Here is a 26,953-nt window from a genome sequence, read left to right on the forward strand (position 1 = left end):
GGTCAGCCAGCCCTGGTGCATCCATAAAAGGACCTGGTTGAACAGGTCCTTGGCAAGCCTCTGATTGGCCTCCCCCGCTTGTGACATTTCGTGTGCCACGTAGGCACTGTAGGCCTCAGTGGGGTTGAGGGGGGCCCTCATTAAGGCGCTAGCCTCCCTTATCATATCGAGGCTTGCGTCCTCCACTTGCCTCCTGCGCCTTATTAGGCCTGCTTGCCTGACCCAGGGGGGGAGGGACTTGCCTGGTGGTGCTGACCCTGGGCCTGGGGCCCTCCTGACTGGTGCTGGGCTCGGCCTCCTCCTCCTGGCTGCCACTGACCCCTTCCTCCTGGCTGGCATGCATCTCCGCATCAGTAGCCGAAAAATCATGGCTGCTCACTTCTTCCTGTGGCAAAAAAAGGGACATGTTTTACAATTTGGCACAAGCAAATCACACACATTTTCATGCTCTAGACTGGTTTGTTTTATCTTATATTAAACTTGAATAGACTCTCCTTCTGATCCCTGCACTTGGCATCCATGACCCCTATTTTTATGCCCATGACTTTTCTAGGCCATTTTTTGTTTTGGGATTACAATATCAGCTCAATAAACAAACAAGAATTAGCAGCCCAAAAAAATTTAGAAAAATACTCTACCTCAGAAGAAGTGGAGAGTCGCAGATTTTGATGCATGCCAGCCAGCCCCTCACTGTACTCCTCCTGGCTGTGGTGATCCGTGGAAGGTCTGCTGCGATGCCGGCTGGAAGAAAGGCTTGACATTGATTGCCGGCCCTCCATTTCATCCCCAAAAAACTCCAGCTCTTGGTAGTACCACAGACTGGGCTCCGTGGACTCGCTTGCTGCTGCTCCTGATCTTTGTTCACATAGTTCTCTTCTTTTGGTTCGGTATGCGGCCCTCAGGTTGTTCATTTTCTTCTTGACTTCCTAATAACCTCTGGCCAACCAACACAGAACAATACTTGCATGATCACAATACACCTGGCAAAAAGTACAAATAGGTAGAGCATTCTTCACATCTAGATTTAAGTGATGTGTGAAAGCATTGTGAGAAGTAAATACCGTTTTGGGGACACAAGAAACATAAGTAGCGTTAAAAGGGTGCAAACAACAGACAAAACCCCAATCCCATGGCTCTCAAGTTTCTAGGCCTCTGCTGATCCCATGTTGTAATTTCTTACCTTATTATCTCTAGCTCCTCGTGAAGCACGATGAAATAATCTCCGCGTAACCTACGTAATCACATAGGTTCCCTTTAATACACTCCGCGTGTGCGTGACACACCGCCTTCGTCACCTTTGCCATGCCCCCTAATCAATGTTAACTCAAAAAATATGGCGTGAACTATGTTACTTCTGTGAAACGAGCGAATAATCTCCGCGTAACCTACGTAATCACGTCTTATTCATTCTCTACACTCCCCGTATGCATGAACCGCCGCCCTCGTCCCCGCCCATGACGGGACATTTCCTCTTTTCCACGCCCCTAATCTCTGTGGGAAGGAAAGATGGCGATGTCACACAAGCGTGCACGGAGCTCTCAGGCCGCAAGTGAAGTGACAGAGGCAGGAACGTCGCGATCCCGGCCAAAACGTTATAAGGCCACTAATATGTCTTTTGCCGAAATGGTGGAGCTGGTCGAAATAATGCGGAGGAAGGACTATGATGGGCAATATGGGCCATACAAGACCCCAAACCGCAGGAAGGGGAAAATTATGGAGAAGGTGGCAAGGAGAATGCAGAGGATGTTCGGGATCACCAGGTCCAAGGAGCAGCTACGGAAGCGGTGGTCCGACTTCAAACTCCGTGAGCCACATCAATTGAAGAAAATAAAAAAAATCCTCAAAAAAAGTAAGTTATTTTTTTGTTTGTGGGGGGGGGACAATTTTATTAGTTTAATGTTTGGTCAGGTACATTTCTACATCTGTATCCTTGGCCTGGTTGTACTTCTGAACACATGTTGAAATAGATTTTTTTTTTTTTAAATATCATTTGCTTGGCCAACGAGTGTTAATAGGAAACCTCGTTCACATCAGATTGCTTCTCACAAATACGATGTTGGCCCAGGAACAACACACCTGGACATGCCTCTCTGGCCAAAAACATTGTTTGTAAACATTGTGTAAAAATATATTTTTTTTAAATTTGAATCCTAGAATGTGAAATGCAAACAGTGCTACTAAGCAGGTGTTTTCAGATCTGTAATCCAGAGCACCTGTGTCTCCCCCAAAATATTACACTAAAATTTGTATGGTCTCAGCTCCAAATTTTAAGGGGGGGACATCCATGTGTGTCACTTCGCTAAAAAGGGACTGAATCAGAGCTTGGCCTAGAAGTCATCCAAAAATGTAGGTTTGGGGTGATAAGACACACAAAAATAATCAATTAAAGCCTCTAAACTTCTATGCAATGTGTGCGATTTCTGCTCTACAATATCTGTGTGCTGATGAGTAAACATATTGTTTTTGTGTTATTTATAGGGGAAAGAAGACGCCAGCATTTCGAGGAGGCAGAGAGGGCCAGACACGCCCGGAATCTGCCATCTGGCCATGTGGAGGAGGAGGAGGATGTGGAGGAAGGAAGAGAGGAGGATGTGGAGGAGGAGGAGGAAGGAAGAGAGGAGGATGTGGAGGAGGAGGAGGAAGGAAGAGATGAGGATGTGGAGGAGGAGGTGGAAGGAAGAGAGGAGGATGGAGTCATTTTAAATTTGGTAGTTGTGGAGGATGAAGATGAATTTGAAGAAGATGATTTTGGTGAATTAGAAGATGGTGGATTGATGGAAGAAGAAGAAGAAGGAGGAGTCGTGGAGGATGAGGGGGAAGTGGTTCAAGAAGGAGGAGTTATTGAAGATGGAGAAGTGGTGGAGGAGGAGGAAATTCACACACCATCAGGTCAGTGTCACCCCAGCTTTATAGGGCAAAACAGATGTAGATAGGGTTGCCACCTCATCCCTTTAATCCCGAACACATATGGATTACACATGTTCTGTGGCTAATGTAATGCAGATATGGCACCAGGTGAGTTAAATTACCACCTTTTAATCAGCCACAGAACCTGTGTAATTAATATGTGTTCTGGTTTAAAGGGATGAGGTGGCAACCCTAGATGTAGATAGGCCGGTAAAATTGTTAATTTTTTATTTTGGATTCATTTTGTAGGGGATGAAGATGCTGTTCCGCATTTTTCTCGCGCAAGTGCGGGAATTAATATCCAGCAAGTGATGGAGTGCAGCAGTGAAATGGAGAATATGCGGCAACGGATGGTTCTCATGGAACATAATGTGCGAAATGTAATTGTGGAGTGCTGCACCGAGCTGGACACTATGCAGCAAAGAATGCGGATTATAGAACAAAACTATAAAAACATCATTGACATGATGGGCCGTGTCAAAGACTGAACACCCCCCCCCTGCCCATCCCCCAACCTTTTTTAATTTTTGACTCAGCAACACGCCAAAATTTGAAGATGCACACACAGTGTGTCAACATGTGCTATCTGCCATCACAGAATATCGAATATCTGTGCTTTGTGGGTACAACCCCCTCCTCGATTCTCAATTAGTTTTCGAGGAAGGGTTTGCTCCCACAAAACACAGACATTGATCACCCATGATGGCAGATAGCACATGTCGCCCTTTGTCTGTGTTTCTATGTTGAAGAACTGACATTTGGCGAATTACACTGAATGTGTGCATCTTCAAATTTTGGTGTGTTCAGGTGTGAACTCACACCATGACTGTTATTGTGAATGTAAAAGTGACACATTTGTCTTTTAATTTTTTTTTACATTTTATATTTTTTCAAAAACAAAAAATGGCTTACAATCAACAAGCCTGAAAAATCCCCAAAAAAATAAAATAAATAAATTAGAAAAAAATACTTTTTTTTAAAAAAAAAAATGGGTAACAAATCTATCCAAAAAATGTTACCAATCTTTTTTTTTTAAATTAAAAAAAACAAAAATAAATTAGAAAATAATTATTAAAAATTTCCAAAAAAATTTACGAAAAAAATATAAAAAAAAATAAAAATATTTGGTTAACAAATATATTCAAAAAATGTTAGCAATATTTTTCCTAATAATTCCAAAAAAAATTTAAGAAAAAATAAAGAGAAAAAAAACTCAAACATATTTTGGGAAAGAAAAATATTAAAAAATAAGACAAAATAAACATTTGGTTAAGTGTACAGTTGGGAAATAGAATATTTGTGTGAAAAATGGTACAATTGTACTACATTGTTTGTGAACACCAAAAAATTAAAAAAACATTGTTTGGAAAAAAAAAAATTATGAAAAAAGACACAAAACCAAAAATTAAAAGCCTTGCAAACTAAAAATGTTGGCATGTTTGTTACTAAAAATCTTTTGAAAAATCAAGGAAAATGAAAAAGCAGAAAATAAAAAAAGCTTTTCCAAAATCATAAAAATTAGTGCCTTTATTCTTTTATATGCTGAATACCCAGTTTGGAGATGAGTGAATAATGTGCAATTGTGTTTATTTACTAAAACCTGAACCCTACATTTGGCACTAGAAGTGCACTATTTTTGGTGAGAACCAGGAAGACAGATAAAAAGAGAAAAAGCAGTAATGACAAACAACTGTATAAAGTCCAATGGTCTAATTATTTATTAGTTCTGTGAATATTTCTTTCTTTTGGGGGCCGAATTAGAAAGAAATATGATCTGGCATAGCAATGGCCCCCCGACCCATGAAGTACTCAACATATTTGTCGCGTACCTCACAAGCTGATTGGGTGGCAAAGCCAGCGCGACCAGTGTCCAGCCCAGGGAGAGGATCTGAGAGTAGTCTTGCCTCAGAAACGCTGTCGGGTAGGTACGTCTGGGAGTGCCTGCGTAAAAAGTTGTGCAAAATGCAGCAGGCAAATACAATGGTGTTCAATTTATATTCCGCCAAGTGTATCGCTGTCAGGAAAAGGCGGAACCGGTTGGAGAGAATCCCAAAGGCATTCTCGACTACCCTCCGAGCTCTGGCCAACCGATAATTGAACACCCTCCTCTCTGAGGTGAGGGTCCTCTGGGGAAAAGGCCGCATTAGGTGAGGTCCAAGCCCGAAAGCTTCGTCCGCTAGGAACACAAACGGAAGTCCTTCCACATTATCTTCATCTGGTGGCAATGCCAGACCACCAGTTTGTAGCAGAGCTACAATGGATTAGCCAAAAAATCACCCAAAAATTGGCTAGGTAGGTTTGGGCCTAGGAAAGCATGCTGGACAGGTTTATGGTGGGTAAGGACAAAATATGCAGGTAGGCCCAAAACAAACATGTATAAAGGATAACAACATGCATGGGGAGAAAGGGGAACATCCAACACACAGCAGATTACAATCTCATGGTTATTAGGGAATAAAAAAATATTAGACTTTCTCACACATTTAAAAAAAAAAACATTGTGATGTTAACATGAGGAAACTTACCTTAAGATACTCCTCCTGCAGAACTCTGATGATGGCAGTACACGTCTCCGGTATGATGCCCCCAAGCGACTGGGGAGAGATGCTGCTCCATCATGGCTTCAAACCGGCCGGCTGGTCAGTCAAGTACACACTCCAACATAAAGCACCCCCAAATCCAGCACAACCTGCTAAAAACGCACGACAAACAGATACGAGCGCACAGTACGCAGAAACGTGCTGAAAGCCTGTGCCCGAATGCCAACTGCGAACCCGCAAGCAAACGCACTGAACCCGAGAATACTTACTGTCAAAACGCGGAGACTGAAAAGCACGAATCAGCTCTAACCAAACCTTCACTAGCACGCGGTAACACGGAACTAGCAAAAGCGGAACAGAGGGTGGCGCCGTTGACTTTGGTCTTCCCTTTTATAGTGACGTCTTACGTGGTTTACGTTGCAAACGTTCTGGTTCACGGGGATTTTTATGCGCTAGTGTGTACGTTCCAGCGGACCAACAGATAAATCCGCCGATCCGCTGAAACCGATCCGCGGATAAATTTCAGCGGATGGATTCTATCGTGTGTATGGGGCCTTAGCCATAAAAATGTAATAAAAAATGTCCTAAATGTTTATAATTTTATATTTGTGTATATCATGTTTCTTATCCTTTATCTGGTTTAATAATTCCATATTATTGTTGTCCACTGTTAATGTATAAGATACAGAAACATTTGGGTGTTTTAAATTATTTCCTTGTGTTGTTAATAAATGTTTGTACCGGCCCCTCCCCTATGTACTCTTTATATTGCAGCTCTTGTAGTCCCACTAGTTAGCTTAAAAAAGGAGTGTAGCTGCTGTGTCAACCGCAGTACGCATGCTGTGGAAATGCGTTGCATACCAGTGATGTCATCCATCCTCGCCTCCTTTACCACCAGCACACCAGGCCTCGCTTTGAGTTCTTCCCCACTGTGGCCGGCCTACACATCAGTGGTGAACGAATGAGCACAGTGCTTCCTATTCAGGATTGGACCATCTACTGATGACATCCCCCCCTGTGCTGAGACTTACTATATGCCTGCTTTTAACTTTACAAATGTGTGTTGCCATTTTTATGTGTCAAATAAAACTGTTCTATATCTACACCCAGAGGCGCCTCTCCCCTTGTGTATTTTTTGTGTACTGGAAGATGGTTTTTGTTCCCATATGACGGCAGCCCTGAGTGGTGGATTCAACACCTTTTATCATGGTCCTTGGACTTTTTTTATAAAAAACCTGATGGACATATTTCAGCTTATTCCCCCTGACATTCATGTTATCATAACATATGCCTTATAACTTTGCGGGATAACTTGTTTTCAGTTCCTTGTGCCTACTTGTCCTATTACCTATAGGTAAAACTTTGCAGAGGAAGTTAGTTTCCTCTTTAACGGTGTGCATCAGGACTAAGGCCTCGTACACACGACCAGACATGTCCGATGAAAACGGTCCGCGGACCGTTTATCGGACATGTCTGCTGGGATCATTTGGTCTGATGTGTGTACACACCATCAGACCAAATTCTCCGCGGACAGAATAAAGCGGTGACGACGCGGTGACGTGGCGGCGACGTGGCGGCGACGTGGCGGCGACGTGCGTAAACCCGGAAGTTCAATGCTTCCACGCATGCGTCGAATCACTTCAACGCCATGCGTGGGTTCTCGGGCCAGGGGACATGTCCGATGAGTCGTACTAACCATTGGACATGTCCGACGGACAGGCTTCCAGCGGACAAGTTTCTTAGCATGCTAAGAAACTTTTGTCCGCTGGAAACCTGTCCGCTAGGCTGGAAAACTGTCCAGTAGGCCCTACACACGGTTGGACATGTCCGCGGAAACTGGTCCGATGGACCAGTTTCAGCGGACATGTTCGGTCGTGTGTACAAGGCCTAAGAGGTATTGATAAGAGTATTGAAGTGCAGTTCTGTGTTGTTTTCATTAACCACTTAAGGACCCCCTACCGACTATATACGTCGGCAGAATGGCACGGCTGGGCACAGGTACGTCGCCTTTAAGAGCCCAGCCGTGGGTCGGGCGCGCGCACATGACCGGGTCCAAAGCTCCGTGACCACGCCCGCGTGACCCGCAGACCCGATCGCCGCCGGTGTCCCGCAATCAGTCACAAGAGCTGAAGAACGGGGAGAGGTGTGTGTAAACACACCTTCTCCATCTTTCACTGTGGCAATGTCAGTGATCGTCTGTTACCTGATATAGGGAACGACGATCACTAATGTCACAAGTCCAGCCCCACCCCCCTACAGTTATAAACACATATGAGGTCACACATAACCCCTACAGTGCCCTCTAGTGGTTAACTCCTAAACTGCAATTGTAATTTTCACAGTAAACAGTGCATTTTTATAGCTCCTTTCGCTGTGAAAATGACAATGGTCCCAAAAATGGGTCAAAATTGTCCCATGTGTCCACCATAATGTCGCAGTCATGAAAAAAATCGCTGATCGCCGCCATTAGTAGTAAAAAAAAATAATAATAATAAAAATGCCATAAAACTATTCCCTATTTTATAAACGCTATGGGCCAGATTCAGGTAGAGCGGCGTACAATTGCAGCTCATTTGCGCTACGCCAACGTAAAATAGAGAGGCAAGGCCAGTATTCACAAAGCACTTGCTCCCTAAGTTACGTCGGCGTATCGTAAATGGGCCGGCGTAAGCCCGCCTAATTCAAAGTAGGCAGGTAGTGGGCGTGTTGTATTAAAATGTGCCCACCAAGTATCTTTTTGTATTTTGTATAGACCCTGACCAGGTCTCTTGGCTGGAGCACCCCTCCCCCTCTTCATTACCTCACATTAGTGGCCACCAGTGTATAGGAAGAAACCCTTCAGTTCTCCCACATAGAGGAGTATATCTCCCATGGTTGAGACCCAGGTTCTTTCATTCTATTACTAGGGTAGGACCCACTAATTCGGGGTACTTTGTCGCAGTAAGTGGGCTTAGCACTATATGACTATATAGTGTGACCAAACCCCCGTATTTTTGAATATGTTCAGGTGTTTTTAACTAGCCTTGCAGGATAAATGTCATTTTTGCATGTGTGCGCTATAATCTGTTTTGTACTGTATTTGGTCTTATAGCAGCACCAGCTTAGATGTATAGCATTTTTAGGGTGTGCCCACCAAGTATCTTTTTGTATTTTGTATAGACCCTGACCAGGTCTCTTGGCTGGAGCACCCCTCCCCCTCTTCATTACCTCACATTAGTGGCCACCAGTGTATAGGAAGAAACCCTTCAGTTCTCCCACATAGAGGAGTATATCTCCCATGGTTGAGACCCAGGTTCTTTCATTCTATTACTAGGGTAGGACCCACTAATTCGGGGTACTTTGTCGCAGTAAGTGGGCTTAGCACTATATGACTATATAGTGTGACCAAACCCCCGTATTTTTGAATATGTTCAGGTGTTTTTAACTAGCCTTGCAGGATAAATGTCATTTTTGCATGTGTGCGCTATAATCTGTTTTGTACTGTATTTGGTCTTATAGCAGCACCAGCTTAGATGTATAGCATTTTTAGGGTGTGCCCACCAAGTATCTTTTTGTATTTTGTATAGACCCTGACCAGGTCTCTTGGCTGGAGCACCCCTCCCCCTCTTCATTACCTCACATTAGTGGCCACCAGTGTATAGGAAGAAACCCTTCAGTTCTCCCACATAGAGGAGTATATCTCCCATGGTTGAGACCCAGGTTCTTTCATTCTATTACTAGGGTAGGACCCACTAATTCGGGGTACTTTGTCGCAGTAAGTGGGCTTAGCACTATATGACTATATAGTGTGACCAAACCCCCGTATTTTTGAATATGTTCAGGTGTTTTTAACTAGCCTTGCAGGATAAATGTCATTTTTGCATGTGTGCGCTATAATCTGTTTTGTACTGTATTTGGTCTTATAGCAGCACCAGCTTAGATGTATAGCATTTTTAGGGTGTGCCCACCAAGTATCTTTTTGTATTTTGTATAGACCCTGACCAGGTCTCTTGGCTGGAGCACCCCTCCCCCTCTTCATTACCTCACATTAGTGGCCACCAGTGTATAGGAAGAAACCCTTCAGTTCTCCCACATAGAGGAGTATATCTCCCATGGTTGAGACCCAGGTTCTTTCATTCTATTACTAGGGTAGGACCCACTAATTCGGGGTACTTTGTCGCAGTAAGTGGGCTTAGCACTATATGACTATATAGTGTGACCAAACCCCCGTATTTTTGAATATGTTCAGGTGTTTTTAACTAGCCTTGCAGGATAAATGTCATTTTTGCATGTGTGCGCTATAATCTGTTTTGTACTGTATTTGGTCTTATAGCAGCACCAGCTTAGATGTATAGCATTTTTAGGGTGTGCCCACCAAGTATCTTTTTGTATTTTGTATAGACCCTGACCAGGTCTCTTGGCTGGAGCACCCCTCCCCCTCTTCATTACCTCACATTAGTGGCCACCAGTGTATAGGAAGAAACCCTTCAGTTCTCCCACATAGAGGAGTATATCTCCCATGGTTGAGACCCAGGTTCTTTCATTCTATTACTAGGGTAGGACCCACTAATTCGGGGTACTTTGTCGCAGTAAGTGGGCTTAGCACTATATGACTATATAGTGTGACCAAACCCCCGTATTTTTGAATATGTTCAGGTGTTTTTAACTAGCCTTGCAGGATAAATGTCATTTTTGCATGTGTGCGCTATAATCTGTTTTGTACTGTATTTGGTCTTATAGCAGCACCAGCTTAGATGTATAGCATTTTTAGGGTGTGCCCACCAAGTATCTTTTTGTATTTTGTATAGACCCTGACCAGGTCTCTTGGCTGGAGCACCCCTCCCCCTCTTCATTACCTCACATTAGTGGCCACCAGTGTATAGGAAGAAACCCTTCAGTTCTCCCACATAGAGGAGTATATCTCCCATGGTTGAGACCCAGGTTCTTTCATTCTATTACTAGGGTAGGACCCACTAATTCGGGGTACTTTGTCGCAGTAAGTGGGCTTAGCACTATATGACTATATAGTGTGACCAAACCCCCGTATTTTTGAATATGTTCAGGTGTTTTTAACTAGCCTTGCAGGATAAATGTCATTTTTGCATGTGTGCGCTATAATCTGTTTTGTACTGTATTTGGTCTTATAGCAGCACCAGCTTAGATGTATAGCATTTTTAGGGTGTGCCCACCAAGTATCTTTTTGTATTTTGTATAGACCCTGACCAGGTCTCTTGGCTGGAGCACCCCTCCCCCTCTTCATTACCTCACATTAGTGGCCACCAGTGTATAGGAAGAAACCCTTCAGTTCTCCCACATAGAGGAGTATATCTCCCATGGTTGAGACCCAGGTTCTTTCATTCTATTACTAGGGTAGGACCCACTAATTCGGGGTACTTTGTCGCAGTAAGTGGGCTTAGCACTATATGACTATATAGTGTGACCAAACCCCCGTATTTTTGAATATGTTCAGGTGTTTTTAACTAGCCTTGCAGGATAAATGTCATTTTTGCATGTGTGCGCTATAATCTGTTTTGTACTGTATTTGGTCTTATAGCAGCACCAGCTTAGATGTATAGCATTTTTAGGGTGTGCCCACCAAGTATCTTTTTGTATTTTGTATAGACCCTGACCAGGTCTCTTGGCTGGAGCACCCCTCCCCCTCTTCATTACCTCACATTAGTGGCCACCAGTGTATAGGAAGAAACCCTTCAGTTCTCCCACATAGAGGAGTATATCTCCCATGGTTGAGACCCAGGTTCTTTCATTCTATTACTAGGGTAGGACCCACTAATTCGGGGTACTTTGTCGCAGTAAGTGGGCTTAGCACTATATGACTATATAGTGTGACCAAACCCCCGTATTTTTGAATATGTTCAGGTGTTTTTAACTAGCCTTGCAGGATAAATGTCATTTTTGCATGTGTGCGCTATAATCTGTTTTGTACTGTATTTGGTCTTATAGCAGCACCAGCTTAGATGTATAGCATTTTTAGGGTGTGCCCACCAAGTATCTTTTTGTATTTTGTATAGACCCTGACCAGGTCTCTTGGCTGGAGCACCCCTCCCCCTCTTCATTACCTCACATTAGTGGCCACCAGTGTATAGGAAGAAACCCTTCAGTTCTCCCACATAGAGGAGTATATCTCCCATGGTTGAGACCCAGGTTCTTTCATTCTATTACTAGGGTAGGACCCACTAATTCGGGGTACTTTGTCGCAGTAAGTGGGCTTAGCACTATATGACTATATAGTGTGACCAAACCCCCGTATTTTTGAATATGTTCAGGTGTTTTTAACTAGCCTTGCAGGATAAATGTCATTTTTGCATGTGTGCGCTATAATCTGTTTTGTACTGTATTTGGTCTTATAGCAGCACCAGCTTAGATGTATAGCATTTTTAGGGTGTGCCCACCAAGTATCTTTTTGTATTTTGTATAGACCCTGACCAGGTCTCTTGGCTGGAGCACCCCTCCCCCTCTTCATTACCTCACATTAGTGGCCACCAGTGTATAGGAAGAAACCCTTCAGTTCTCCCACATAGAGGAGTATATCTCCCATGGTTGAGACCCAGGTTCTTTCATTCTATTACTAGGGTAGGACCCACTAATTCGGGGGTACTTTGTCGCAGTAAGTGGGCTTAGCACTATATGACTATATAGTGTGACCAAACCCCCGTATTTTTGAATATGTTCAGGTGTTTTTAACTAGCCTTGCAGGATAAATGTCATTTTTGCATGTGTGCGCTATAATCTGTTTTGTACTGTATTTGGTCTTATAGCAGCACCAGCTTAGATGTATAGCATTTTTAGGGTGTGCCCACCAAGTATCTTTTTGTATTTTGTATAGACCCTGACCAGGTCTCTTGGCTGGAGCACCCCTCCCCCTCTTCATTACCTCACATTAGTGGCCACCAGTGTATAGGAAGAAACCCTTCAGTTCTCCCACATAGAGGAGTATATCTCCCATGGTTGAGACCCAGGTTCTTTCATTCTATTACTAGGGTAGGACCCACTAATTCGGGGTACTTTGTCGCAGTAAGTGGGCTTAGCACTATATGACTATATAGTGTGACCAAACCCCCGTATTTTTGAATATGTTCAGGTGTTTTTAACTAGCCTTGCAGGATAAATGTCATTTTTGCATGTGTGCGCTATAATCTGTTTTGTACTGTATTTGGTCTTATAGCAGCACCAGCTTAGATGTATAGCATTTTTAGGGTGTGCCCACCAAGTATCTTTTTGTATTTTGTATAGACCCTGACCAGGTCTCTTGGCTGGAGCACCCCTCCCCCTCTTCATTACCTCACATTAGTGGCCACCAGTGTATAGGAAGAAACCCTTCAGTTCTCCCACATAGAGGAGTATATCTCCCATGGTTGAGACCCAGGTTCTTTCATTCTATTACTAGGGTAGGACCCACTAATTCGGGGTACTTTGTCGCAGTAAGTGGGCTTAGCACTATATGACTATATAGTGTGACCAAACCCCCGTATTTTTGAATATGTTCAGGTGTTTTTAACTAGCCTTGCAGGATAAATGTCATTTTTGCATGTGTGCGCTATAATCTGTTTTGTACTGTATTTGGTCTTATAGCAGCACCAGCTTAGATGTATAGCATTTTTAGGGTGTGCCCACCAAGTATCTTTTTGTATTTTGTATAGACCCTGACCAGGTCTCTTGGCTGGAGCACCCCTCCCCCTCTTCATTACCTCACATTAGTGGCCACCAGTGTATAGGAAGAAACCCTTCAGTTCTCCCACATAGAGGAGTATATCTCCAATGGTTGAGACCCAGGTTCTTTCATTCTATTACTAGGGTAGGACCCACTAATTCGGGGTACTTTGTCGCAGTAAGTGGGCTTAGCACTATATGACTATATAGTGTGACCAAACCCCCGTATTTTTGAATATGTTCAGGTGTTTTTAACTAGCCTTGCAGGATAAATGTCATTTTTGCATGTGTGCGCTATAATCTGTTTTGTACTGTATTTGGTCTTATAGCAGCACCAGCTTAGATGTATAGCATTTTTAGGGTGTGCCCACCAAGTATCTTTTTGTATTAAAATGAATCGTGACCCCATGTAAATGAAGCGCCGAACTAACGGCTCAATGGCAACGACGTGAATGTAACCTACGCCCAGCCCCATTCACGTACGACTTGAGTAAACAACGTAAAATTCGACAGCTGTTCCGTCGTCCATACCTTTGCATTGGCTGCCCCACCTATAGAGATGTTTTATCTTTACGCCAGACGTACGCCTTACGTAAACGGCGTAGCTTACTGCAACAGGCGCTAGTACGTTCGTGAATCAGCGTATCTAGCTCATTTACATATTCAATGCGTAAATCAACGGAAGCGCCCCTAGCAGCCAGCGTAAATATGCACCCAAGATACGACGGCGTAGGAGACTTACGTCGGTCGTATCTTGCCACAATTCAGGCGTATCTGATTTAGAGAATCAGCGCATAGATACGACGGCGCACATTTGGACTTACGACGGCATATCAGTAGCTACGTTGGCGCAAGTCTTTCTGAATCTGCCCCTATAACTTTTGCGCAAACCAATCAATAAACGCTTATTGCGATTTTTTTACCAAAAATATGTAGAAGAATACGTATCGGCCTAAACTGAGGAAAAAAAAACAAACAGTTTTATATATTTTTGGGGGATATTTATTATAGCAAAAAGTAAAAAATATTGCATTTTTTTCAAAATTGTTGCTCTATTTTTGTTTATAGCGCAAAAAATTTAAACCGCAGAGGTGATCAAATACCACCAAAAGAAAGCTCTATAAGTGGGGAAATAATTACGCCAAATTTGTTTGGGAGCCACGTCGCACGACCGCGCAATTGTCAGTTAAAGCGACGCAGTGCCGAATCGCAAAAGCTGGCCAGGTCCTTTACCTGCATAATGGTCCGGGTCTTAAGTGGTTAAGCTATGCACAGCACCTTGATGACCCCTTTCACCCGCTATAATCCGTCTACATTGCATAGAGAAGCACAGAGAATCGGAAACAGGTGAGGCAAAATATGAGCAGATTAAATCCTAGGTTGAAGGCAGACATAGCAATGGATCTCAAGTGTATACCTGTACTGCAACCCCAATGGACACTTCATTTGTAAATTTTAGAACTGTAAATAAAAAAAAAAGGTTTGCAAGCATTCTCAGAGACATTGCTCACAGTAGTCTAAATCCTTCTTTTATTCTCAGTTTATCACTGGAGAAATAACAGTTGAAAAGTCTTTTCATACATCAGCCTCATTTAGAGGCATTTCCAGAATAGTACCGCCACCTTGCCCCCACCATCTCTGTTTCTCAGTACATTAATGTTATAGGGTTTGGTACTTACCTAACAATTGGTGGTGTCAAGCGATTGGAGTCATTCCTTTATCAGTTTGTGTGGGTATAAACCACTTGATTCAGTCAATAACCTTCAGGCCTTTTCTATTTTTCCTTTGACTCAGCAGACAAAAAATCTAATGAAAGTGATCAAAAAGGAAAAAATACAGCCTCATCATTTCTTAGGTTCAGTCAAAATATTGAACACATCCCTAAATTGGTTGAACTATGAGATGTGTGGGCACCATAGTGTGCATGTATCAATATGCCTTACACTCAGGACCAAATCAAGTGAAATCTGCTCTGCCATAGATTTGTAGAAATTGATCATAATACCAATATCATGTTTTATGAATAGAGACGTGCAAGCAATAGAAAATGTGAAACACCCCTGTTTTATGCTTCCTTATTAAGATAGCATCTCGTAATAATGTATACTACTTCTGTTTCAGCCAAAAACCCAGTGGTGTTTGCTTGACCTTTACTGACTGTCTGTATGCAGGACAGAAAGATCAAAAGAATATGACAAACATTAAATAGAGGGTTACAAAAAGTCCAAAACAGTGTAACAGGAATACTAATACCAATTGTTGTATTTGTCCACTAGGTAGCGATACAGTATGACTAAGTATATGGTACAGAATAGGGACATTGACAAACAACCTATGTGGAATATTTAATGACATGTAAAGCTGCCCATACATTATACAGGTTTCCTAGATTTACCAAAATTATATAATATGAGGTCAAACTTAAACACTTTCAATTTGTATGCAGTCAGGCTGGCCCTTGCACTAGGTAAGTCTAAATCAGGGATAGGCAACCTTTGTTGGATGGAGATCTACTTAAACAACACTGATTAAGTCAAAGAACACCGGGCATATTGTGCCCCCCCCCCCCAAGAAAAAATACAGTAAGACCAGCCTCCTTTTTTTGTGATAAATTATTTTTACTCAGAACAAAAATAAGTATTACAGGAGAGTGCAGGGTTTAGGAGTGCGTTATGCAGGGTTCACCAGTGCATTATGCTGAGAATGCAGGGATCAGGAGTAGGCTGTGCTGAGAATGCAGGGTCCGGGAGTGCTTTGCGTGCAGAATGCAGAGTTCAGTAGTGCGTTCTGCTGAGAATGCAGGGTTTAGGAGTGTGTTGTTCTCAGAATGCAGGGTTTAGGGGTGCATTGTATTTAGAATGCAGGGTTCAGGAGCGCGTTGCGCTCAGATTGCAGGGTTTAAGAGTGCGTTTTGCTCAGAATGCAGGGTTTAGAAGTGTGTTGCTCTCAGAATGCAGGGATCAGGAGTGTATTGCGCTCATATTGCAAGGTTAAGGAGTGCATTGCACTCAGAATGCAGGGATCAGGGGTATGTTCGGCTCAGAATGCAGGGTTCGGGGGGTTGGAGGCTGATGTGCAGGGTCGTTGAAACACTGATATAGGGGTGACCCTGCCCATAACACTATCCTCTGCCCCTTCACATCACCCCCCCCCCACACACACACACACACACACAGTGGTGTCTTCTACACCACCCCTTTGCCCTTTAGTAGTAATCTCCCCCCCCTTACCTTCCATAGCATAGTATCCTGCCTGTTTTCACAGCAGAGACCAGGAGGCAGCACAATTCTGGACAGAAGGTGGGAGCTGGCAGAGTGACTTTATCTATTAGCAAGCTGGTGATTAGGTCCACCCTGTGTCCTAGCAACCAATCACCTACGGTTTAACATAAAAAGTTAATTTGGCCACCTCCTCCTGCCCTCCGCCCTGAGTTCCTCCTGGTCTTCGCTGTTCACTGATCACAGCGGCAGAGGAGGCTGGGGGCGGGAGGGAGAGAGAAGGAGCTGGACATAGAAGGCATGGCCGAGCCACACAGGAGACTTGAGGCTGAGAGGGGAGGCAAGGAACGGCACATAGAAGGCACGGCTGAACCACACAGGAGACTTGAGGCTGGGAGGGGAGACAGGGACTGACACATAGAGGGTGGGGTTCGGCGGCGCAAGAACCTGTTTGCTGTCTAACGGCGGTCAACAGGTGGATGGCAATTGATGGGTTGCCTAAAGGTAGTCTAAAGGAATTGATATGAGAAAAGTGTATAATGTATGGCCAGCTTAAGACAAATAATTGTGTTGTCCTGGGGGGGGGGGGGGGGGGGATACAGCCTCATCCATTTTCTAGGGGATTGGCTGAGGAGCATAGCCCAGGCAGTTGAGGAGCGGAACCATGCAAGTTATGCCCAGGTACGGCTGTTGAAATCTATGGTAAAATCAGCAAGGCAGCTGTGAACAATGCCATTACCCCACACTGACTCTAACACAGGAGTCCTTGTACCTGGTCACAGTTAAGCTAGCCAACTCACAGCTGCTGGCGAGAGATACTGTAATTTGTATCACATAGGTGTTTCCATGGAGTCCATAAAATGATGGGAACCAAGGGGATAATGGGAGCCCAGGGGATGTTGGGTAAAGTTAAGGTGCCTTGTGCCCACAGTTGGGGACATCAGGTAAAGAAGCCATCTGCTACACTTCCTTATTAGGCCACTCACATCAGAGAGGATGGGAATTGTCACCTAATAATAATGCCTTGTGGTTTGGTTTGACTGAAGCAAGTCCAATTTCTAAAGGATTGGGGAAATAGAGGCTACTGTACACTAAAACTAAACTGGTAAGTGGGACAGTTTTGACCAGTTCACTTACTCCAACGGGCAAATTAAATGAGGGTCTGGCAGAGCAAATACTTTTAAACTTTTCTGCTAAATTTGTAGATTTTGTTAATTTTCTTGTCTCAGGGGAAAACATAGACGATTACTCAGAGAGAATAACCAATGGTCTGACTTTAAAGGCAACGACACAATAGAAATAGCAAAAAATATATATATTTATTAAAGAGAAATACAAATTTATTAGCACAGTGTTCAAGAATTAAAACCATACAAAATATTACATAGTATAGCTTCGGTCCCTTGTGCGTCTACGCGTTTCGCCGTGAGGCTTCTTCAGGACCAACAACAAAAAATAGCAAGAACAGAGAACAAGTCTCTCTATCTTGAAATGGACAGGATCTGAAATATAAATATCCGAATGTCGGAAGATCTATATAAACAGGGAAAATTCCATAGGAAGTGTAGTAGAGATAACGGCCCAGATTCACAAAGCACTTACGCCGACGTATCTCGAGATACGCCGTGTAAGTATAACTATGCACCGTCGTATCAATGAGCCGTGCCCACAATCTGAGATACGCCTAAAAATAGGCTTCCTACGACCGACGTAACTTGCCTACGCCGTCGTATCGTGGGTGCATATTTACGCTGGGCGCATTTGCCACTCCCATAGATTTTCTATGCACATATGCAAACGAGGGAGATACGTCGATTCACAAACGTACTTGCGCCCGGCGCATAATATACGAGGTTTGTGTAAGTCGTACGTCCGGCGTAAAGTTATTCCCCATATAGGAGGCGCAACCCATGCAAAGGTATGGACCAGGGAACACAGCCGTCGTATTTTACGCCGTTTACGTAGTACGTGAATATGACTAGGCGTAGGTTACGTTCATGTCGTAGGCAGTGATTCAACGTATCTTAGGCAGTTGTTTTGACGCGATTCTGAGCATGCGCACTGGGATGCGGCCACGCACGCATGCAACGTTTACTTTAAGTACTTCTATGATGCTTGGCCCATCATTTGCATGGGGTCACGCCTCATTAGCATGGCTCACGCCCACTTCCACCTACGCCAGCTTACGACGAGGAAACCCATCGTATCTTTAAGAGCGAGTGGGAGCAAGTGCTTTGTGAATCCAGTGCTTGCCTCTCTGCGCTGCGTCGGCGTAGCGTATATTAGATACGCTACACCGGCATAAATATGCGCCGATGTATGTGAATCCGGGCCAACATGTGTATCTAAAGTTCTGCTAGCTGGTAAAGTACAGGATTAGGCAAACATTCACTATGTGGGAAATGTCCAATATAGGAAATGCCGTATGCTACACACTAACAAAGCATGTTTTCCGTGATTTGATAAGTAGCAAATAACTTGTTTGATGGAGGCAAGTGCGCAGAAAGAAAGGCGTATGAGGTCCACGCATGTCAGTATATGGAGCCCGCGTATTATGTGGATACCAGAAAATAGATAGTACGTGTGAGATATGCCCACATGAGACAGCCTAGCGCCACAATTTCTTATTTTTTTTCCATAGATTCTCTGTCATTTTTTTTGCACCCTTCTTACTTCCCCTACTTGTCTGCCTATTACAGCTCGAAGGAGCGGCCCATCCATTAAGGGCGCACGGGTGCCGTTTCCCCTATCCATGCATCCGGCCCCTTTCAGCACACCGGTGCTTGGATTCCAACGTGGAGAAGCTGTTTTTTTGAAGCACCAATTAGAGTCATAGGCTCTGATAGGCTTCAACATAGGGTGGGCTTAGGTCACAGAGAGTGCGCTTTTGAGCCCACCTAGATGTGTTACAACAGCAAATCAATATTCGCTGGTGTAACACTGATCATCCTCCTGGCCAAATTAGGAAATGGGTTTTGACACCGGTCACCCAATTGGCTGAAAGTACAGGCGATCCTATTGGACGCCTAGGAGGAGAAGGGAGGAGCCGCAAGGTGGAATCTGCTGTGATGCAGAGACGACACAAGTGTCACTTGCACACCATCCGTAGGAGCCAACAAACCCGCCCATAGGAGACCGCAACCCGGCCACTGCCCGCTGCCCTTAGGAGTCCACATGCCTGCAACCAATGGGGTAAGTGTAGGGGTGGGGGGTGCCGCCGACTTACCAATGGGGGGTGCTTGTTTGCTGCCCCCCCCCCCCAAAAATTAACACCAGCCACCACTTGCGGCTCGTTAAAACTATATTCAGTGACTATTTTATTTGTTAGAGCAAATACTCACTGATTCTCTATTGCCCAACAATATGCTGTAACAGTTGTATTTCACTTAATTCAGTTCACAAATGTATTTGATTCTCTCAGCTTAACCAGTGTAATAACCACCTTTTTGAAGCAGTCCAGTAGAATATCACTCAGTGCAAATCATGCAGTATATACCAATTATTAAATAATGATACCTTTAATAACCTAACCCCATAATCCAATAATACCTTTGCTGTAAATAAAAGGATGTTTGGAAGTATGTGAACATGCATCCTATTAAGGTATTGTTAAGGAGAAAAGTCAACTAACTGTGAGTCATTCTGTAAGTGTTATGGCTATAAGTCATGAACATTTAGATACTAAAGCTAAGGCTTGGAAATAATTAAGAAGGCTACATGGCATTTATGGTTATCACTAGATGTTTTAGTTGACCTTCTAGCTCAGTTTCATGTCATGAATCAAAAAGGTCAAAGAGCTTCACATTTATGTAAAAGCTGTAGGTGAAATTGTTTGAAAGGGCAGCAACATCTTTTGATGTGATAGAATACAGGTGTCAATTATTGAGAAGGTTCATACCCCACTAACACAATCATTGTTCAGAAGGTTTTTCCTTAATAATACACTTTTTCACTTTGTTACAGGGGAAAGGTAAAGTAATAAAAGCATGTCCCATGCTACTAAAATAATTTGCTGCTTTGCAATGATTTATGCAATTTATATCTGATCAACAAAGCATCATGTGACATTAACTACTTTTATGGTTATGATTAGCCACTGCAATTAATACTGCTAAAGTATAGCTAAAGTTCTAGGCTGCCTTAACCACTTAAGCCCCGGACCATATTGCTGCCTAAAGACCCAAGGGGTTTTTACAGTTCAGGACTGCGTCGCTTTAACAGACAATTGCGCGGTCGTGCGACGTGGCTCCCAAACAAAATTGGCGTCCTTTTTTCCCCACAAATAGAGCTTTATTTTGGTGGTATTTGATCACCTCTGCGGTTTATATTTTTTGCGCTATAAACAAAAATAGAGCGACAATTTTGAAAAAAAATGCAATATTTTTTACTTTTTGCTATAATAAATATCCCCCAAAAACATATTTTTCCTCAGTTTAGGCCGATACGTATTCTTCTACCTATTTTTGGTAAAAAAAAATCACAATAATCGTTTATCGGTTGGTTTGCGCAAAATTTATAGCGTTTACAAAATAGGGGATAGTTTTTTTGCATTTTTATTTTTTTTATTTTTTTTACTACTAATGGCGGCGATCAGCGATTTTTTTCGTGACTGCGACATTATGGCGGACACTTCGGACAATTTTGACACATTTTTGGGACCATTGTCATTTTCACAGCAAAAAATGCATTTAAATTGCATTCTTTATTGTGAAAATGACAGTTGCAGTTTGGGAGTTAAACACAGGGGGCACTGTAACATTTAGGGATCACCTAGTGTGTGTTTACTATTGTAGGGGGGTGTGGCTGTAGGAATGACATCATCGATCAGGTCTTCCCTATAAAGGGAATCACCCGATCGATGCGCCGCCACAGTGAAGCACGGGGAAGCCGTGTTTACACACGGCTCTCCCCGTTCTTCAGCTCCGGGGAGCGATCGCGACGGAGCGGCTATAAACAAATAGCCGCGCCGTCGTCCCGGATCGCTCCCCGAGGGGACCCGACCGCCGCAAGTCTAGGCAGGGACGTACAGGTACGCCAATGTGCCTGTACGTGCCATTCTGCCGACGTATATGTACATGCGGCGGTCGGGAAGGGGTTAAAGAGGCTAACAAATGATAGGTTTCTCCAAGTATGTTTCATTTTAAAGCGGAGTTCCGCCGAAAAAATAGAATAATTAAAAATCAGCAACTACAAATACTGCAGCTGCGGACTTTTAATATATGGACAGATACTTTCCTGTCCTGGGCGCCCGCAATATCAGCACCCGAAGCCTATCTGTCCCTCGGCTCTCGAGTGCTGCCGCCGCCATCTTCGGTAGGGGAATCAGGAAGTTCACTGCCTGGTTCCCTACTGCACATGCACGAGTCGCGCTGCGCGATCCCACTGGTCCCTGCTGTCTTCTGGGACCTGTGTGTCTCCCAGAAGATGGCAGGACAGAGAAGGCGCCGTACGTGGCGTAGGTCGCCGCGGCGACCTACGCCCGGAAGTGGGAGAAAATATCTGGATTACACCAGTATCTGCTCCCTCTTCCCCCTTGAAAGGTGCCAAATGTGACACTGGAGGGGGGGAGGATTCAAAAAAGCAGAAGTTCCATTTTTGGGTGGAACTCTGCTTTAAGCAAACATTTTCTAATAAAGTAGCACCCTGGCTTGCTAATATAGGACATAAACATTAAGCATTCATTAAAAAGTATCAAATCTATGGAACAAGCCCTATTGTTTCCTTTTATAGGAGCTAGAAGTAGGAATGCATGTACTAGCTCTAGGAACAATAAGCCTGATATAGGTGTAGGGAGAGGTTGCTGTGTGGAGCAGGGACAGACTGTAGTGACACAAATCATTACCTGACAGGTCCACAAACGTCCTTTTAAGGACTGGTATAGGTGTACTATTGTTTGGTGTGCAGTTTATAGGGGTGTAATACACTTATAATATACTTTTTGTCAGTGTAGGGAGAAGTTGCTGTGTGCGGAGCAGGGACAGACTGTAGTGACACAAATCGTTACCTAACAGGTCCACAAAAGTCCTTTTAAGGACCGGTATAGGTGTACTATTGTTTCATGTGCAGTATATAGGGGTGTAATACACATATAATATACTTTCTAATACAGAAAGCATATTATAGTGGATTTGTAGTGTGCAGCATTGTGACTGGTGGTGTATTTGGGTACTGCAGAATTTTCGCCCCTTTCGCTGCATTACTTCTGCTACACACATTGACAACATTTCCTGAAAAAAAGTTTCATAACTGGTGCGATAAACCAGTGGCCCCCCAAAACGACAGATTGAAGCGGGTGTTATATAAAAATATACTTTCATAATAGTGTATTTGGGTACTGCAGAATTTTTGCCTCTTTCACTGCGTTACCTCTGCTACACACATTGACAAAATGTCCTTGAATTTTTTTTGTATAACTGGTGCGATAAATCATTGGCCCCCGCGGCTGTTGCTACCTCCTCTTCCTGTTCCAATGCCAAGAATGGCTGCGCATCATCGGAAATGTCTTCTGATGGATCGGAAAATAAATCCTGTGACTCAAGTGGAGGGTATATGGTGGTGGTGGTGGTGGTGAGCCACTCAACCAAGTCTGATGCGTCCTTTGACGTAATCCAACGCACCTTGTGCCACTTCCCACTTTGGCACCGGCCTGGTGCTCCTACCCTACCCCTACCACCCCTGCGGAAGGGCCTGCCTCTTCCTATCAGCAGTCTGACGACAGTACCCAGATCAGCCCAAGGAGGTTGGTGCCCGCTGTTGCTGCTTACTCTGAGATCTCGAATGTTAGTGATGGGGAAGGTGACGTCGATGATGACGTGTCTACAGACGTCACGTGGGTTCCCACAAGAGAGGAAGAGGAGGGGAGTTCAGAGGGAGAGATAGATATAATATAAATATAATACAAATAAACTAGCATTATCGGCAGTAAAAATGAAATGGTATTCGCAAGGATAATAGAAGTTTATCAAATAAAATATGATGTGTAATGATGTATGAAATATAATTTATGATGTATGAAGTATAATAAAAATAATTATACAATTGATATACTATAAAATATATAAAATAAATAGCATTTAATACAACTACATATGAACATTGAAATGTACACAATATTATAATAATTGATATGACGGTAATAATATAAATTGTAAAAATGAATGATAAAACTAATAGCATTGATGGTAATAACAATAATGTAGTAAAGATATCATATAAATGACATGTCAAAAAGTTTTAGGCTATTTCAAAAGCGGATTAAATCACCTTCGATGGTGAAGGTGCTGCTCCTTAATGTTTAAAACTTATAGTTAGCTGCAGATTCAGTTGTTCTCCTGAGTATTGGCCTTGAATTCCTGTTTTCAGGTGGATCCTTGACCTTGCAAGATTCAGAGCCACCCTTGGGTGTGTGCTGGTAAGCTGAGTCTGTCTCCACAAACAGACAGGCAGCTGTGGCAAGATAAGCCACTGTTCACTCCCTGCTCCTTCTTCCTTCCTCCTCCAAGCTAGTAGATGAACAGCTGCTAAAGACTGCATTCCCCCTTGTGGCCTTGTATTGGACAGGAAGTTCAAGGAAGCAGAGCTGATAGAGTTGGAGACAGCTGTTTAAAAACACATTGGGCCGGATTCAAATACATTGGTGTATGGTTCCGGCTGGCGCAAGTTTAGTATTCAGAAAGAACTTGCGCCCTTAGTTACGGCGGCGTAATGTATGTGTGTCGGCGTAAGCCCGCCTAATTCAAATGTGGATGATGTGGGCGTGTTATATTTAAATTACATGTGATCCCGCGTATTTGACGTTTTTATTACGAACGGCGCATGTGCCGTTCGTGAAAAAAGTCCCAGTGCGCATGCTCGAAATTACGCCGCAAATCGTCAATGCTTTAGACGTGAACGTAACTTACGTACAGCCCTATTCGCGAACGACTTACGCAAACGACGTAACATTTTCAAAACTCGACGCGAGAACAACGTCCATACTTAACATAGGATACCCCTCATATAGCAGGGGTAACTTTACGCCGGAAAAAGCCTAACGTAAACGATGTAAAAAAATGTGCCGGGCGGACGTACGTTTCTGAATCGGCGTATCTACCTAATTAGCATATTCATTGCGTAAATATACGGAAGCGCCACCTAGCGGCCAGCGTAAATATGCAGCCTAAGATACTTACCCCGGTCCGATCTTAGGGAAATCTATGCGTAACTGATTCTATGAATCAGTCGCATAGTTACGACCCCGCACACTCAGAGATACGACGGCGTATCCGGAGATACGCCGTCGTATCTCCTTTCTGAATCCGGGCCACTGACTATAAGTGTGTGGGCAAAAAGTGCTGGGCAATGCATATTTGTTTGATCTGGATTTATTATAGAAGAAAGTTTGAGAGTTTAATACTACTTTAATATGAGCTACCAATCTAATTACAGAACCAGCTGTTGAGATGCTAAAACATATTAGTGTCAATATTCCCCAAAAAACTATATATTCTATGGTCTGAAGATTAAAGAAAAATAATACGTTTACCTTGAAGAAACAAGAAAATGTATAAAGACTAAAGTTTCTATGTGATAGGGTGTTTGTAGGAGAGAACTAATAATAAAGCTGTAAGTAATGTGTCAAGGGATATTATCAATAGGACTGCCTTATGTTATACTATGATGATGGATTTGCAGAGCATTAGTAAGCAGCTGGTTTAAAGTGTTACTAAAGGTTATTTAAAAAAAATAACAAACATGTCCTACTTACCTCCACTGTGCAGTTTGTTTTGCACAGAGTGGCCCCGATCCTGCTATTCTGGGGTCCCACGGCGGCTCTCGCGGCTCCTCCCCGAAATAGCTAACCCCCTCTGGGAAGCTCTCTCCTGATGGGGTTACCTTGCGGGTGTGCTCCCATGTGATACACTCAGCGGCCATAGCCGCCAAGTGTATGACTCAGCCCCACCCCTGGCGGCCACATCATTGGATTTGAATGACAGCAGTGGGAGCCAATGGCTGCGCTGCTATCAATCTATCCAATGAAGAGCCAACAAGTCTTGGGGAAAGCGAGGCGGGATCGCGTCCACGGAAATTCGGTGCTCAGGTAAGAAAAAAAGGTGGCTCGGGGGGGGGGGGGCAGGCACAGCAAGGTGTTCTTACACCTTAATGCATATGGGTTACCTGCACTGAGCCGTAGACTTCTATTACCTGCGAGTTTGGTGTGCTTTATGAAAGTGCACCACACCTACAGGATATAATAGAAGTCTATGGCAAAGTGCAGCTAACCTGCAGGAAAGCCACAGGTGAACTGTGCTGCACCCGTGATACGGGTAAACAGCAGTGCACCAGTGTGAAAGCAGCCTTAGGCCCCTTTCACAGGTCAGTCCAACCCAATCTGACTCTCCATTCACTTCTAAGGACTGGAAGATGTAAATGGACTTGTGTCCGTTTACAAACGCCTACCCCCAATCCATCCGATACTCTCATTGTGGCCCACAACCAGTTACCAAGTCACTTAAGTGGCCCCTGCTATTCAAAAGGTTGGGCATCCTGGCTTAACACACGGAGTGCAATAAGATACACATTAAATTATTAGTAAATTATTTGTTCTTTACAACTTTTAGTGCTGTTGGCTTCTGCTCTCTCAGTGAGGCTTCCATGACCTTCTGGTCTTTACAGAAAAGAGCTAACAGTGGACAGTGTCGTCTCCAGCCAATCTATTAGCTTAAAGAAAGGTAGGAGCAAGGGAGTGCCCTGCCATCCTAGACTAGGGGGATGTGTTTCTATTGATGCACACAGTGTAGGGAGACTAAACTCTAGTTTCCATAGTGGCTCCTTAGGGTGCTGCAGAGAAAGGAGGTTTTACCCCCTTCATGACCAGGGCATGTTTTTGCTATTCAGCACTGCGCTGCTTTAACTGGCAACTGCTCGATCATGCAACACTCTATGCAAATTAAACTTATATAATTTTTTCACACAAATAGAACTTGCTATATAAACGGAAAAATACAGAAAAGGATGATTAAAAATGTTTTTCTTACCTAGTTTCTGTTATAACATTTTGCAAACAAATAATCTTTCTTCATATTTCTGCGTATTTTTCACTCCATAAGATGCACCTGACCATAAGATGTACCTAGGCTATGAGGAGGAAAACAAGAAAAAAAATATTCTGAACCAAATGGTGTACTAAAATATTTTATATTATACTACTACTATAGGTGGGTGGTGGACACACAGCATTACCACTCCCCCCCCCCATCAAATCAGCTCAGCTACACTATACCTGGGTGGTGGTGGACACACAGCAACCTCCCCCCCTTCCCAGATTAGCTCAGGGTGGCAGGCCAGACAAAAACACCCCTTCAGCCTCTCCTATCACAACAGCTCAGGTGACTGGGCAGTGGATACCATGCCAGCCCACACCTTCAACCCCCTTATCACCAGCTCACCTCAGGCAGTGGAGGACACTGCCATTAAAATGCACAACCCCCTCTGGCTGGCTCTCAGCCTCAGATGCAATCGGGCAACAGCTAGGAAGGAGGACTGAGGACATAGTTTGCAGCAGCAGCGCCAGGAAGTGAGACTGGACCAGACCACGGGGCCGGGGGTGTTCCAGCTGAAAAAAAAACTAAACAACCGGGGCTCTAGTCGCTTTTGGGATGG

The sequence above is a fragment of the Rana temporaria genome, chromosome 1 (genome assembly GCF_905171775.1).
Source record: "Rana temporaria chromosome 1, aRanTem1.1, whole genome shotgun sequence".
Taxonomy (NCBI): Eukaryota; Metazoa; Chordata; class Amphibia; order Anura; family Ranidae; genus Rana; species Rana temporaria.